The sequence below is a fragment of the Lynx canadensis genome, chromosome C1, assembly GCF_007474595.2.
Source record: "Lynx canadensis isolate LIC74 chromosome C1, mLynCan4.pri.v2, whole genome shotgun sequence".
NCBI classification, from domain to species: domain Eukaryota; kingdom Metazoa; phylum Chordata; class Mammalia; order Carnivora; family Felidae; genus Lynx; species Lynx canadensis.
Window position 1 is genome coordinate 158,294,778 of NC_044310.1, and position 14,737 is coordinate 158,309,514.

Here is a 14,737-nt window from a genome sequence, read left to right on the forward strand (position 1 = left end):
GTTTGGTGGAGTTGGACAGTGAAACAATAATAAGTTTAGAGTATTTACTGTTGGAAGCTTTTTTAAGTAAAAATTTAGTTTTTTTTTTATTAAGTTTATTTATTTTGGAGAGAGAGAGTGCAAGCTGGAGAAGAGCAGAGAGAGGGAGATGGAGGATCCGAAGTGGACTCTGCTGCCAGTGACAAGCCCCACACGGGGCTCGAAATGAAGAACCATGAGATCATGACCTGAGCTGAAGTCGGATGCCTGACCAACAGAGCCACCCAGGCGCCCCAGTTTCTTTAATAATGTAGTACTTATTCAGGTTACTTTTTTTTTTTTTTATGTACAGTTTGGCAGTTTTAGTCTTTCAAAGAATTTGTCCATTTCATCTAAATAGAATTTTCTGAGCAAATAAAAATTTTCATTCGTGTTGCCCTTTTCATGAAATCAGCTTTTGGTTTTATTGATTTCTCTCTTTTTTCCCCCCCATCTGTTATTTATTTCACTGATATGTGCTCTTTATTATTGTCTTCCTTCTTGTTTGGGTTTAATTTTGTCATTTCTTTTTGATTTTTTTAAGGTGGCATTTTTAGATCAATGCTTTGTGACTTTTTCTAATGTAAGTGATACTATAAATTTCTCTCTATGTACATTTTTGGGGGAATCCCACAAATTTTAATGTTTTTATTTTTATTCAAGTCACACTGTTTTCTGTTTTCCAGGGCTTCCTTGTTGGCCCAAAGATTTTTTAGAAGTTTTGAAGATTTTCCAAGATTGTTTTTTAATAATTTCTAGGTGAATTCTGTTATAGTCAGAGAACATACTTATATATCAACTTTTTAAAAATTGTTAACTTTGGGGCACCTGGGTGGCTATGTCAGTTGAGTGTCTGACTCTTGATTTTGGCTCAGGTCATGATCCCAGGGTTGTGGGATTGAGCCCCATGTTGGGCTGTACGCCGAGCATGGATTCTGTCTCTCTCAAAATAAAAATAAATAACTAAATAAAATTGTTAACTTTTTTTTTTTAAAGGTTTCCTTCATAGCCCAGAATGTGGTCTAACTTGGTGAATGTTCCATGTGCACTTGAAAAAAGTGTGTATTATTCTGTTGTCAAGTGTGGTGTCTTAAAAATGTCAAAATGTTTTTTTCTATTTCTATGAAAAACCCTATTGGAATTTTGATAGGGGTCACACTGATTCTATAAATTGCTTTGTCTAGTATGGACATTTTATTTTATTAAAAAAAATTTTTTTTTTTAACGTTTATTTATTTTTGAGACGGAGAGAGACAGAGCATGAATAGGGGAGGGTCAGAGAGAGGGAGACACAGAATCTGAAACAGGCTCCAGGCTCTGAGCTGTCAGCACAGAGCCCGACGTGGGGCTCGAACTCACGGACCGCAAGATCATGACCTGAGCCGAAGTCGGACGCTCAACCGACTGAGCCACCCAGGTGCCCCTAGTATGGACATTTTAACAATATTAATTCTTCCTGTCCATGAACATGGGATATCTTTCCATTTACTTGTGTCTTCAATTTCTTTCAACAGTATTTTATAGTTTTCAGTGCACAAATCTTTCACCTCCTTTGTTAAATTTATTTCTACGTATCTTATTGCTACTACTGTAAATGAGATTTTTTTTTTCATTTTACTTGCATATAATTCATTGTTAGAATATAAAAATGCAATTGATTTTTGTATGTTGATTTGTATCCTGTGATACTAGTAATATTCTAATCGTTTTTTGGTGCGGTCTTTAGGGTTTTCTGTGTATAATATGTCATCTGTAAACAGATAATTTCACTTTTTTCTTTCTGATTTGAATGCCTCTTATTTCTTGTTCTTGCCTAGTTGTTGTCATTAGGACTTCTAGTGCTTTGTTGAGTAGAAGTGATGATAGTAGGCATCCATATCTTGTTCATGATTGTAGAGGAAAGCTTTCATTTTTTTCACCATTTAGTATGAGGTTAGCTATGGGCTTGCCATATATAACTTTTATTATGTTGAAGTTTATTTCCTCTGTACTCAATTTGTGGATTTTTTTTTTTAATATATGAAATTTATTGTCAAATTGGTTTCCATACAACACCCAGTGCTCATCCCAACAGGTGCCCTCCTCAGTACCCATCACCCACCCTCCCCTCCCTCCCACCCCCATCAGCCCTCAGTTTGTTCACAGTTTTTAAGAGTCTCCTATGCTTTGGCTCTCTCCTACTCTAACCTGTTTTTTTTTTTCCTTCCCCTCCCCCATGGGTTCCTGTTAAGTTTCTCAGGATCCACATAAGAGTGAAAACATATGGTATCTGTCTTTCTCTGTATGGCTTATTTCACTTAGCATAACACTCTTGTGGAGTTTTTATCATGAAACAGATGTTGATTTTTGTCACATACTTTTTCTGCATCTGTTGAGATTATTGTATGATTTTTATCCATCATTCTCTTAATGTGGTGTTACATTGATTAATTTGCGTATTTTGAACCATCTTTATATCCCAGGGGTAAATCCCTTTTGGTGTAGGATCTGATTTTTTCATGTGCTGTTGAGTTCAGTTTGCTAGCATTTTGTTGAGAATTTTTGCATCAATATGCATCAGGGATATTGGCCTGTAAGTTTCTTTTCTTTTAGTGTCTTATCAGAGTAATGTTTGCCTCGCAAAATGAAATTGAGAGTGTTCATTCCTCTTCGGTATTTTGGAAGAATTTGAGAAGGATTGGCCTTAATTCTTATTTAAATGTCTGGCGGAATTCACCAGTGAAGCCATCTGGTCCTGGGCTTTTTTGTCTGGGAGGGATTTGATTACTGATTCAGTCTCTTTATGTTATTGGTCTGTTCAGATTTTCTGTTTTTTTTCATTGATTGAGTCTTCAGTGGTTGTATGTTTCTAGGAATTTATCCATTTCTTCTAGATTGTCAAATTTTTGGTATTTAATTGTTTATAGTAGACTCTTATTCTTTGTATTTCTGTGCTACTAATTGTAATTTCTTCTCTTTCATTTATAATTTTATTAATTTGAGTCATCGTTCTTTTTCTGTTGATTAGTCTACTTAAAGATTGGTCAGTTTTGTTTATCTTTTCAAAAAACCAACTCTTAGTTTTGTTGTTCTTTTCTATTGGTTTTCCATTTTTAATTTCATTTATTTCTGCTCTGTTCTGTTTTCTTCCTTGTGCTTTGGGCTTTGTTCTTTCTTTTTTCCCCCTCGTTCCTTGACATGTCGAGGTAGGTTGTTTATTTGTAATCTTTCTTTTTCCTTAATGTAGGCATTTATAGCTATAAATTTCCCTCTTATACCTGCTTTTTCTGCATCTTGTAGGTTTTAGTTTGGTTTGTTTCCATTTTCATTTGTTTCAAGATATTTTTTATTTTCCTTTCTTTTTCGATCTGTTGGTTGTTCAGGAGTTTATTGCCTAATTTCTGTGTGTTTGTGAGAATCCCAGTTTCTCTCCTGTTATTGATTTCTAGTTTTATAGTTTTCATTGTGTTCAGAAAAGATGTAATTTCAGTTTCTTAAATTTGTTAAGACTTGTTTTGTGGTCTAACATATGATCTTTTTAGGAAAATGTTCTGTTTTGAGATGAATGTGTATTCTGTCACTGTTGGATGGAATGTTCTGTATGTGTCTGTTACATCTGTTTGGTTTATAGTGTTGTTCCCATCTGCTGTTTCCTTATTAATTTCCTGTCTGGATGATCTATCCATTGTTGAGATGAAGTATCACAGTTTCTTATTATATTATTGTGTTGCTGTTTATTTTCCTTTTAGAGCGAGAGAGAGAGTGAGAGCACACAAGTGGGGGAAAAGGGCAGAGGGGGAGAGAGAGAGAGTAAGAGAGAGGGAGAGGGAGAGGGAGAGAGAGAGAGAGAGAGAGAGAGAATCCTAAACCCCAATGTGGGGCTTGCTCCCAGGATCCTGGGATCATGACCTGAGCCAAAATCAAAAGTCAGATGCTCAACCAGCTGGGCCACCCAGGTGTCCCTCTTTTGCCTACTTTCTAATTGAATTGTTTTTTTTTTTTTTTGTTTGTTGTTTTTACAGTTGAGTTTGAGATTTCTTAATATATTCTAGATACTTGTCTTTTGTCAGAATATGTGGTTTTGATACTTAATGATAATGTGTCTCAATGTAGACCTTTTGGGACTAAACCTACTTAGGGACTTTAGGGCCTCCTGAGTCTTGGTGTTCTTTTATTTCCCCAAATTTGGGATGTTTTCAGCCATTATCTCTTTATTTAAAAAATTTTTTTTAAGTTTATTTTGAGAGAGAGAGAGAGAGAGAGAGAGAGAGAGAAGGCACAAGCTGGAAGGGGCAGAGAGGAGAGATAGAATCCCAAGCAGACTGCTCCATCAGCACACAGGCCCATGTGGGGCTCAAACTCACAAACTGTGAGATCATGACCTGAGCTGAGATCAAGAGTCAAATGCTTTTTTTTGTTAAAAAATATATTTTAAAGAGAGAGAGAGAGACAGACAGACAAAGTGCAAATGGAGGAGGTGCAGGGAGGGAGGAAGACACAGAATCTGAAGCAGGCTCCAGGCTCTGAGCTGTCAGCACAGAGCCCAACACAGGGCTCAAACTCATGGACCGGGAGATCATAACTTGAGCCGAAGTGGGATGCTCAACTGACTGAGCCATCCAGGCGCCCCTAGAGCCAAATGCGTAACCAACTGTGCCACCTAGGCGTCCCAGCCATTATTTCTTTAAATAGACTTTTGGTCCCCTTCTCTCTGTCCTCCTTTTGTGATTCCCATAATGATGTATGTTGTTTGTTTGAGTCGTGTCTTATGAGTCCTGTAGCTTTCTTCATTCTTTCTTATTCTTTTTTTCCTCTTGCTCTGCTGACTGGAGATTTCAAATGACATGTCTTGTTTTTATGAATTCTTTCCTGGTGAAGTCTGCTATTGAATAGTTCTGTTGAATTTTTCAGTTCAGTTATATTCTTCAGCTCTAGAATTTGTTTGTTTTTTAAATGATTTTCATTTCTTCTTGAACTTATTCTATTCATGTATTTTCCCTGTATTTTGCTTATTTTCTATCAGGGTTTTCTTGTAGTTCACAAAACGTATTTAAGAGGATTATTCTAAATTCTTTGTCATTCAGTTCATCTCCATTTCTTCATAGAGGAACCTTATTGATTTCCTTTGGTGGTTTCAGGTTTACCTGATTCTTCTTGATCCTTCTATCCTTATGTTGGTATGTGTGCATTTGAGGAAGTGGTCTCCTTTTCCAGTCTTTACATGTTCACCTTGGTAGGGAAAGATTTTCTTCATTCACCTCAGCCTGGGATTCTGAATGGGCCAGCTGATACTATTCACTGGCAAGCAGCACTTCAGGGTGTCTGGTTGGGTGGAGCCACTGCCTGTGCTCTTAAGTTGAGAGGGGTCCCCTGGCTGGGTTTTACTGTCAGATGAGTCTGCATTCAGGTGGGGCTGCTGGCTGGGTTCTATGGTCAGGCAGGGCCATTGGCTGGGCTCCATAATAATCTCTGGTTGGACAGAATTGCAGGCTGTGCTTCCTGGCCAGGTAGTGTAGCTAGTTGGACTCTGTGATTGGGTGGGGCCACAGGCTAGGTCCTTAATCAGCCCTGATTGGGTGGGTCCCTAGGCTATGCTCCCTGGCTAAGTGCCAGTCTTTGTGTCCTGCTTGGTAGAATTTTTTGAATTCACCCCCTTTAAAAAATTTTATTTTATTTTATTTTTCTCTTTGATTGTTCAAGCTGTTGAAAACTATGGGGGTTATAATATTTTATTATTTTGGCTATACTACATCTTACAGCTTAACTCTTTCATCTGGACACCATATGAAAATTCTTTCTTTGTACCTTGAAAAAATGTTCTCGTAGGTGAACAAGTGAAAAAGTTCTAGATCAGAAATTAGGCAATCCTGACTCTAATTCCTTGAATTACTGGGTGAAATAGGTATGCATTTATACTTTTAATACATATTGCCAAATTGTCCCTCATATTTGGTATGTTAATTTACACTCTTCTCCGTCAGTACAATGAGAATATCCATTGCTTTAGTACTTAGCCAAGCACTAAGCATGGTCCATGCATTGTTTGCAGGTGTGTAAATTTTCAAATTTTTAAGGATTTTTAAGCCTATGTCTGTTACTGATTTCCATTTTAATTGCTTTGTGGTCTGAGAACATAGTTTGTGTAATGTTCATTTAAAATGTTTCAATACCATAAAGTGGTAAGATCCATATACCATTCGTTGATATTTTCTGCTTGTCAGTACTGAAAAGCCATCAGTCTGGTTTGGACTAATTTCAGTGCTGGCCATAAGGTGGGCTCCATTGTGTATTTAGGCAGTTGTGTCCCATTGAGGGAGTATATTAGCTTGCTGCCATAACATAATACCATAGACGGGGGCTTAAACAGTAGAAATTTATTTTTCACAGTTCTGGAGCCTGGAAGTCCAAGATCAAGGTGCTGGCAGGTTTGGTTTCTACTGAGGCTTCTCTCCTGGGCCATAGATAGCTGCCTTAACCCTGTATCTGCACATGGTCTTTCCTGTGTATATGTGTGTAACCCTGGTGTCTCTTTCTCTTCTTTTTTTTTTTTATGTTTATTTTTGATAGACAGAGTACGAGTGGGGGAGGGGCAGAGAGAGAGGGAGACACAGAATCTGAAGCAGGCTTCAGGCTCTGAGCTGTAAGTACAGAGACCGATGTGGGTCTTGAACCCATGAGCCATGAGATCATGATCTGAGCTGATGTCAGACGCTCAAACAACTGAACCACCCAGGCACCCCTATTTTTCTCTTCTTATAGTGACACTAGTTGTATTGGATTAGGGCTCCACTCTATGACTTCACTTAACCTTAGTTACCTCCTCAAAGGTCCTGTCTCCACATACAGTCACAGTGGGGGTTAGGACTTCAATGTATGAATTTTTGAGGGTCACAGTTCAGTAGGAAGAAGAGGATGGAGAGTGGGTATATTGACATGTATGTTGGGAAACATATACAGTGCATATCATTTGAAAAGGTCTATGTGTTTGACTACATAATTCTGTCAGTCAGTAATATCCTAGTACTTCTTAAAAATGATGAAAGGTATTTATTAGGAAATATTTTATGAACAATGGAATGAGCTTCTAGCTGTTGTAGTTTGTAGTGTTCTATTATTGTTGGTTAGGTCTAGTTTGTTGATAGTGTTTTTGGTAGTTATCTATCACTGTGTAACAAATCACTCTGAAACTTAGAAGCTTCAAACAATAAAAATTTGTCATCTCATAGTTTCTATGGACTAGGGATTTGGAAGTGGCTTATGTGGGTTGTTTTGGCATAGTGTCTCATGGGGTGGTAGTAAAAACCTTGGCTGGGTTTACAGTCTTCCAGGGACTGGAAGATCCACTTTCAAGGTGGGTCACTCACATGACTGTTGACAGGAGGATCAGTTTCCTGCCATGTGGGCTTATCATAATATTGCTTGAAAAATTTCCTTTAATATTTCTTATGGTACAGGTATGATAGCAATGAATTTTCTCTGGAACGATTTTGTCTGGAAAGTTTTCATTTACCTTCAGTTTTGAAGGGTGTTTTCTTTGAGGTAAGAATTCTAGAGTCACAGGTTTGCTTTTTTTCTTCTAGCGCTTTAAATATGGTTCTACATTGTGTTCTGATTATGCAGTTCCTGTTGAAAAGTCTGCTGTCCTTTGTATTTTTGTTGCTCTGTACATAATGGGTCATTTTCTTCTGGTTGCTTTGAAGATTTTCTTTTTATTTTTTTTTTTAAATAAAAAAATTTTTTTACATTTATTTATTTTTGAGAGACAGAGACAGAGAGAGACAGAGCACAAGTGGGAGAGGGGCAGAGAGAGAGGGAGTCACAGAATCCAAACCAGGCTCCAGGCTCCGAGCCATCAGCAAAGAGCCCGATGTGGGGCTCAAACTCACGAACCGTGAGATCGTGACCTGAGCTGAAGTTGGACCCTCAACTGACTGAGCCACCCAGGAGCCCCAAAGATTTTCTTTTTAAAAAAAATTTTTTTTAAAATAAATTTAAAAAAAAAATTTTTTTTTAAATAAATTTTTATTTATTTTTGAGAGAGACAGAGACAGAATGCGAGTGGGTTAGGGGCAGAGAGAGAGGGAGACACAGAATCCGAAGCAGGCTCCAGGCTCTGATCTGTCAGCACAGAGCCCGACGCAGGCCTCGAACTCATGAGCTGCGAGATTATGACCTGAGCTGAAGTTGGACACTTAACCTGACTGAGCCACCCAGGCGCCCCACTTTGAAGATTTTCTTACCACTGGTTTTCAGCAGTTTGATTATGAAGTGCCTTTGTATGGCTTAAAAAAAGTTTATTCTGGTTGGGATTTGATGAGTTCTTGGATCTGTAATTTTATGGTTTTCAGCAAATTTGGGGAAACTTCAGCCATTCATCAGATATTTGTGTTTTCTCCCCTCCTCCCCTTTTGGGTTTCCAGGGTAATGCAAGACTGCTTGTTATTGTCACTCTTCACATAAGTTTTGTTTATGTTCTCAGTCTCTGTGCTTTATTTTGGATAGTTTCTTATTTTTTAATAATTTTATTTATTTATTTTAGAGAGGAGAGGGAACGTGCGTGCATGTGCATGGATGAGCCGGGGGAGAGGGGCAGTGAGAGAGAGGGAGACAATCTTAAGCAGGCTCCATGCTTAGCACAGAGCCTGACACAGGGCTCAGTCCCATGATCCTGGGATCATGACCTGACCTTAAGTTAAGAATCAATGCTAAACCAACTGAGCCCCCCCAGACGCCCCATTTCTTATTGTTAGGTTAGTTAATCGCTCATCTTTTTTTTTTCTAGTGTCTAATCTGTTATCCTGTGTGGTGTATTTTTCATTTCTGATATTTTTCATCTGTAGAAGTTTGATATGGGTCTTATTTATCTGTTATCATGGTATAAGGTGTGAGGAGATTACTCCTCCCCCGAATCTTTGCTGGTTACTCAATTCATCTCAATATCATTCATAATAAACCATGTTTTCCTCATAGATTGAAATCTGCCTTGTCATGAATTAAATTCCATATGGATTTGATTCTGTATTTGGATTCACAATAATTTGTCCATTGATACACCTTTTTATGTACCATTACCACATTGTTTCCTTTCTGCCCTCGAGCATTCAATATAATTTATTTACTATTTTAATACTTTAATACATGTACATCTCTAATTTTGCTGTCTTCTAATTTACTGTACATCTCTAATTTACATGTCTTCTAATTTACTATACATCTCTAATTTACATGTCTTCTGATCCTATATGCACACTGTGACTGAATTTAGAACTTAGAGTTTTCATAAATATTTTGCTTTTGTTTTGGTAGTACTTTAGGCCTCACCAAATAATATTAAATCTATATAGATGGAATTTGTTTTCTTTATTTCTAATAATTTTAGACATGAGATGAATTAATACTTTAAGCTGTACAAATTAGAGATGTAGAACTGTATATCTAGAGAAATGGCATAAGAACACATATAGGTGAATTTGGAACTGAATTTCTGACCTAACTTCACCTTTCTTTACTTTATGTTTTATTTAATTATATTTATCATTAATGTCTATTACTGTCTTCTAAAAGGTAAGCTCCCTAAAAGCTGTCTACCACAGTTTTGATTATTTTAACCTTAAAGTAAGTTTTAATATCTGGTAAAGCTATTTTATTATTACTCTTATTGTTCAAAATTTCTTAGCCTTTCTTTCCATAGGAATCTCAGAATGACCTTGTTTATTCCTTACTGGTATTTTTACCTATAAATATATAGGTCAATTTAGTGGAAACCATATATCTTTACGGTATGTCTTTTGTGATCTTTAGGAATTTTTTTTTTTAAACAATTTTACTAGTTAGGCATGTCATTTAGTGTTTCTGAGGTTTCCCCATCTGTAAAATGAAGAGAACAGTTTATTTCAAGGGCTTTTAATATGGGATGCCTGTCTTTCCAGGGGTCTTTGTGAATTACCTTAAATTATATGCAGAATAGTGTATATGTGTGTAATTTGTGCTAAATTGGGAATGGGATGTATATGCCAGAGTCTGATTTTAGGGGAGCTTATCTTAGATGCTTTTCCTAATTTTGAAATATGTGCTTGAGTATTTGAATTGGCCTTTTCTTACTGTCCTAGCCTACCCCCCCCCCCCCCCGCCCCCAACTAAATCTTAATAATTTGCAAATGGACCACCAGGAATCTCTGGTCCTTTTTTCTTTCTTCCCCTTTCTCCTCTCTGGTCCTGTCCACTCCCTTCCCATCCTGTCTCCTCCCTTCTCTCAGAATCCTGGAATTCCGCTTTTAGTCATTTAAACTCAGTATCGTAGGAGTTACAAGTACGTTTCTGGGATACTGGGAATGTTTTGTTTCTAGATCTAGTTGGTTACATAGGTGTGCTGTTTGTGATACTTCACTGAGCTGCACTTACTTTTTTGGAAATTTTCTGTCAGTTATATCTCAATGAAAAATTTTAAAAAGTTGAGGTAAAATAAAATTTGGAGAGGTTATTTTATTAACTGTTTCTGTAGTTCTGTTCAACCTTTCTATTATTGCCATAACATCCTGTTCCACTAAGGAATATTTAATTTTCTTAATCATTCAAAACTGCTGGATTCTTTGAAGAAAGTATCTGTGACCTGTGAGCTGCTATTGTGAACACATTACTTTCTGCCTCATTTTTTCTTTGGAGCCATACCAGTTGTCTAGAAAGGCCTCTTCCTGTTCACTTGGGGAGAGATCTTTCATACCTGTTTATACGCAGTTGGCTTTTGTCAGACCTCTTGACAATATACCTACAGAGCTTGGTGTGCCTAGCCTAGCTTCTTTATGTCATTTGGCCTGTATCCTAAATATCACCGCTTCAGAAAGGCCTTCCATTTCAAACCCAATGTAAAGGAGCCTGGTAGACACATTCTGTAAATCATGCCGTCAAATTATTTTTGCAGAGCTTATTATTCATATTTATGTTTTTGTTTCTTTCTCTGTCATCTTCTACTCACTCCCCCAGTAGAAACTTAGCTCCATGGGAGCAAGGCCCCTGTATTCCTGGGGCCTAAGTTGTCAGTGTCAGGCATACAGTGGTTCTTTAAAATATAATTGAAAAGCTCGTATTATTAAATGGGTGTCTAGTCCTTTTTGTTGTTGTTGTTCACAGGAAGTCTGGTTATTTTTTAACTGGATGCCCTTGAAATCATCTTGGTGTTCTATTATTAGATTCATTCATTTCCTCAAGTCTTCATTGAACACTTGCTATGTAATATGTAAGATGCTTTAGTTCCCACACTATGATCAGTTTGAAATATGAAAACCAATTTTGTTGATCTTAATGTGTTATACAGTATTGCACAGTCTTACGTATTTTAACTAGCTCACAGAGCTTGGTCCTTAAGTCTTCTGGCTATTAATTTTTTCAGTCAATAGCCATCTGATATACTCCTGTAATCCCAGTCCCTAGGTTGCTTAGACCACTCTTGTTCCTTGGGCATAGTTAGTTCAAGGTTGAAATTTCACTCTTTGATGCCACTTGACACTGTTCAAATTGTTCTTCACTGGCTGCCCAGTAGCACTTTTGAATTCATTTCTTTTCTACATGGAAAGTGTCTAAGAGAGCTTTCTGTGCCCTCCTTCATCTAATCCTTTCTCTTTTCCTGCTTTTCAACTGTCAAGTTTTTCATTGCATCCTTTAGTGTATGTGTTCCCATTCTTCTCTTCTGGCTTTCCTTTCATCTGTTGTTTGTTCTTCATATTTATCCTTGTAGGCAGTATAATTAAATTATCTTCGATCACCACTAGTCTAACCTGTCACACAGGCCAGACTTTTTTTTTTTTTTAAGCTTTTAAAAATAGAAATCTTTCCTTGATTTTGCTTATTAGATTTTGTGTGTCACAGCTGAAAGATGTTCTGAAGTTCATATTTATCTTTATCTTTATGAAGCATGTGCTTGAGTCTGGTGCCTTAAACTACTTGGCCATCTTGACACAACCTTATTTATCTTTAATGTTTATTTATTTTTCAGAGACAGAGAGACAGAGTGAGAGTGGGGGAGGGGCAGAGAGAGAGAGGGAGATATAGAAGCAGGCTCCAGACTCTAGGCTGTCAGCAAAGAGCCCGACATGGGGCTCGAACCCATGAACCATGAGATCATGACCTGAGCCGAAGTTGGACACTTAACTGACTGAGCCACCCAGGTACCCCAACCATATTTACCTTTAAAATAAAGGTTTGGACCTTAAGATACAGTACTTCCTAACCTTTTTCATAGTATGCTGGACATGGAAATGATATTTGGATGGGCCACAGAAGCAATTGAGGAGGCTGCTCCGACCCTGCCCATCTGTCTGCCTTGAGGACTGAGGAAATCTGTATCTCTCTACACTGTAATCTGTTGACCTAACATTAAGGATAGATAGGCTTCAGCAGTGTGTGACCACTCTGTTTTGTGGTCCTTCTTTCTTCCTTTTTTAATACGGTTTTTTTAAAAAACTTTTCTTATGTTTTATATTTGAGAGAGAGTGAGACAGAGACAGAGAGCCAGAGACGGAGACAGAATCTGAAGCAGGCTCCAGGCTCCAGGCTCCGAGCTGTTAGCACAGAGATGGACGTGGGGCTCAAAGTCATGAGCAGTGAGATCATGACCTGAGCTGAAGCCAGATGCTTAAATGATTGAGCCACCGAGGCGCCCCTGTATATATTTTTCTTAAGAAAGAGTTATAACTTTCATTAGATTCTCAAAGGAGTCTATGAATCCAGAAATGTTCAGAATTAAAACTGTAAATTGTAGAACTAAAACCAAATGAATGACATAACTTATTGTTTGTTTGCTTTTAGTGTAAATCTTTTCCTTTTGATTACAAAGTTATGCATGTGTTTGTTACACAAAATTCAAATATTATAGGTAGAATTAATGTAGAAGCCAGAGTGTGTTATATATTGTATTCCTGGTTAATTTCCACCAATTAATATTCCTGGTTAATATTCCACAGATACATGTATTTGATATAAATATTTTTTCTTACACGTATTAACATTTTCTTTCCTATTCTTTCTCCAAAATTTAATTATAAAGATATTACAATATGTATACTATTATGTAGTTCATTTCTCTATTTATCTTAGATATGATTCTACTTCAGTACTTGTTGATCTACCTCATTCTCTTTAACAAACATAAAGTATTTTATGGATCTGCCATAATTTGGATAACCTTTATTACTGAACACGAGTTGTTTCTAGCTTTTTTTTTTTTTTTTTTTTTTTTTTTGCATTGCAAACATCTTTGTAGATACTGTCTTAAAAATTTAGGAGTATTTCTGTGTAATAAATCCCTAGAAGTAGAAATGCTAGGGTGGGGTATGAACACTTAAAGTTTTTTTAAAATTAAATTTTTATTTTAATTCCAGTATAGTTAACATATGATGTTAAAGTTTCAGGTGTACAATATTATGATTCATTACTTCCGTACGATACCTGGTGCTAATCACAACAAATGTACTCCTTAATCCTCATTACCTATTTCACCCATCTCCCCAGCCACCTCCCTTTGATAACCATCAATTTGTTCTCTACAGCTAAAAGTCTGTTTCTTTGTTTGTCTCTTTCTCTCTCTCTTTTTTCCTTTGCCCTCTGCCCATTTGCTTTTTTTTAAAAATTATACTCATGTTTATTTTAATTCAAATTTTCACAGGTTAAAAGATTGCATTTTATTAGAATCAATTTATAGGCAGTTTGCAGCAATGATTTCTCATGAAAAAAAAAAAGAGACGATAATCACTCAGATTTTGGATGTGAATGAAACCTCTTCCGGGGCGCCTGGGTGGCTCAGTTGGTTTGAGCGTCTGACTTCGGCTCAGGTCTTGATCTCTCGGTCGTGTGAGTTCGAGCCCTGAGTTGGGCTTTGTTGCTGACAGCTCAGAGCCTAGAGCCTGCTTCGGATTCTGTGTCTCCTTCTGTCTCTGCCCCTCCCCTGCTCATGCTCTGTCTCTCTCTCTCTGTCAAAAATAAATAAACATTAAAAAAAAATTAAAAAAAAAAACAAAACTCTTCCTGCAAACCATGGAGATGTTCCTACCAATCTAATAGCAGGAGTTGAATAAAGACATGACATCTTATGTTGTGCCCAAAATGTAGGGTAAGGCTTGAAGCCTGCAGGTAGCATATGTCTCATAAATGCAAGATGCAAGTGCCGCTCACTCTAGCATTCACAGACACACCACATATGGTCCAATGGCTCATTACTGTCTGGCAGGGATGAACTTAGCACGCACTAGGAGGAAGGGCTGTCCCTTTACAAGTGAATGGATCCAGGCAGTTCTTTATGAAAATGGTAAGGTTTGGGGCACCTGGGTGGCTCAGTCAGTTAAGCATGTTGACTCGATTGTAGCACAGGTCATGATCCCATGCTTTATGGGATTGAGCCTTGTGTTGGGCTGCACGCTGACAGCTCAGAGCCTGCTTGGGATTCTCTCTCTGCCCCTCCCCACGCTCACACTCTCCTTCTCAAAATAAACATTAAGAGAAAATGATAAGGTTTCAGAAAAATGTTTGCTTCAAGAGTTATAAAACTTGTTAGAAAATACACAGAATGAACAGCATATAAAAGGGAACTAGTTCTCAATGGAGGAATCTACTCTTATTATAACTAGTGTAAATAATTACTTCAGATAGATTACAATCAAAATGCACATTGGGGGTGCATGGGTGGCTCTATTGGTTGGACCTCTGACTCTTGATTTCAGCTCAGGTCATAATCCTGGGGCTGTGGGATCGA

The 14,737-nt window shown here is 37.4% G+C and overlaps 1 protein-coding gene across 5 annotated transcripts in view; it reads left to right on the forward strand.

The window, feature by feature from the left end:
• UBR3 (ubiquitin protein ligase E3 component n-recognin 3) overlaps positions 1-14,737 on the forward strand; it is a 240,156-nt gene that overhangs the window by 17,070 nt on the left and 208,349 nt on the right. The gene's annotated exons all lie outside the window — the stretch shown is intronic.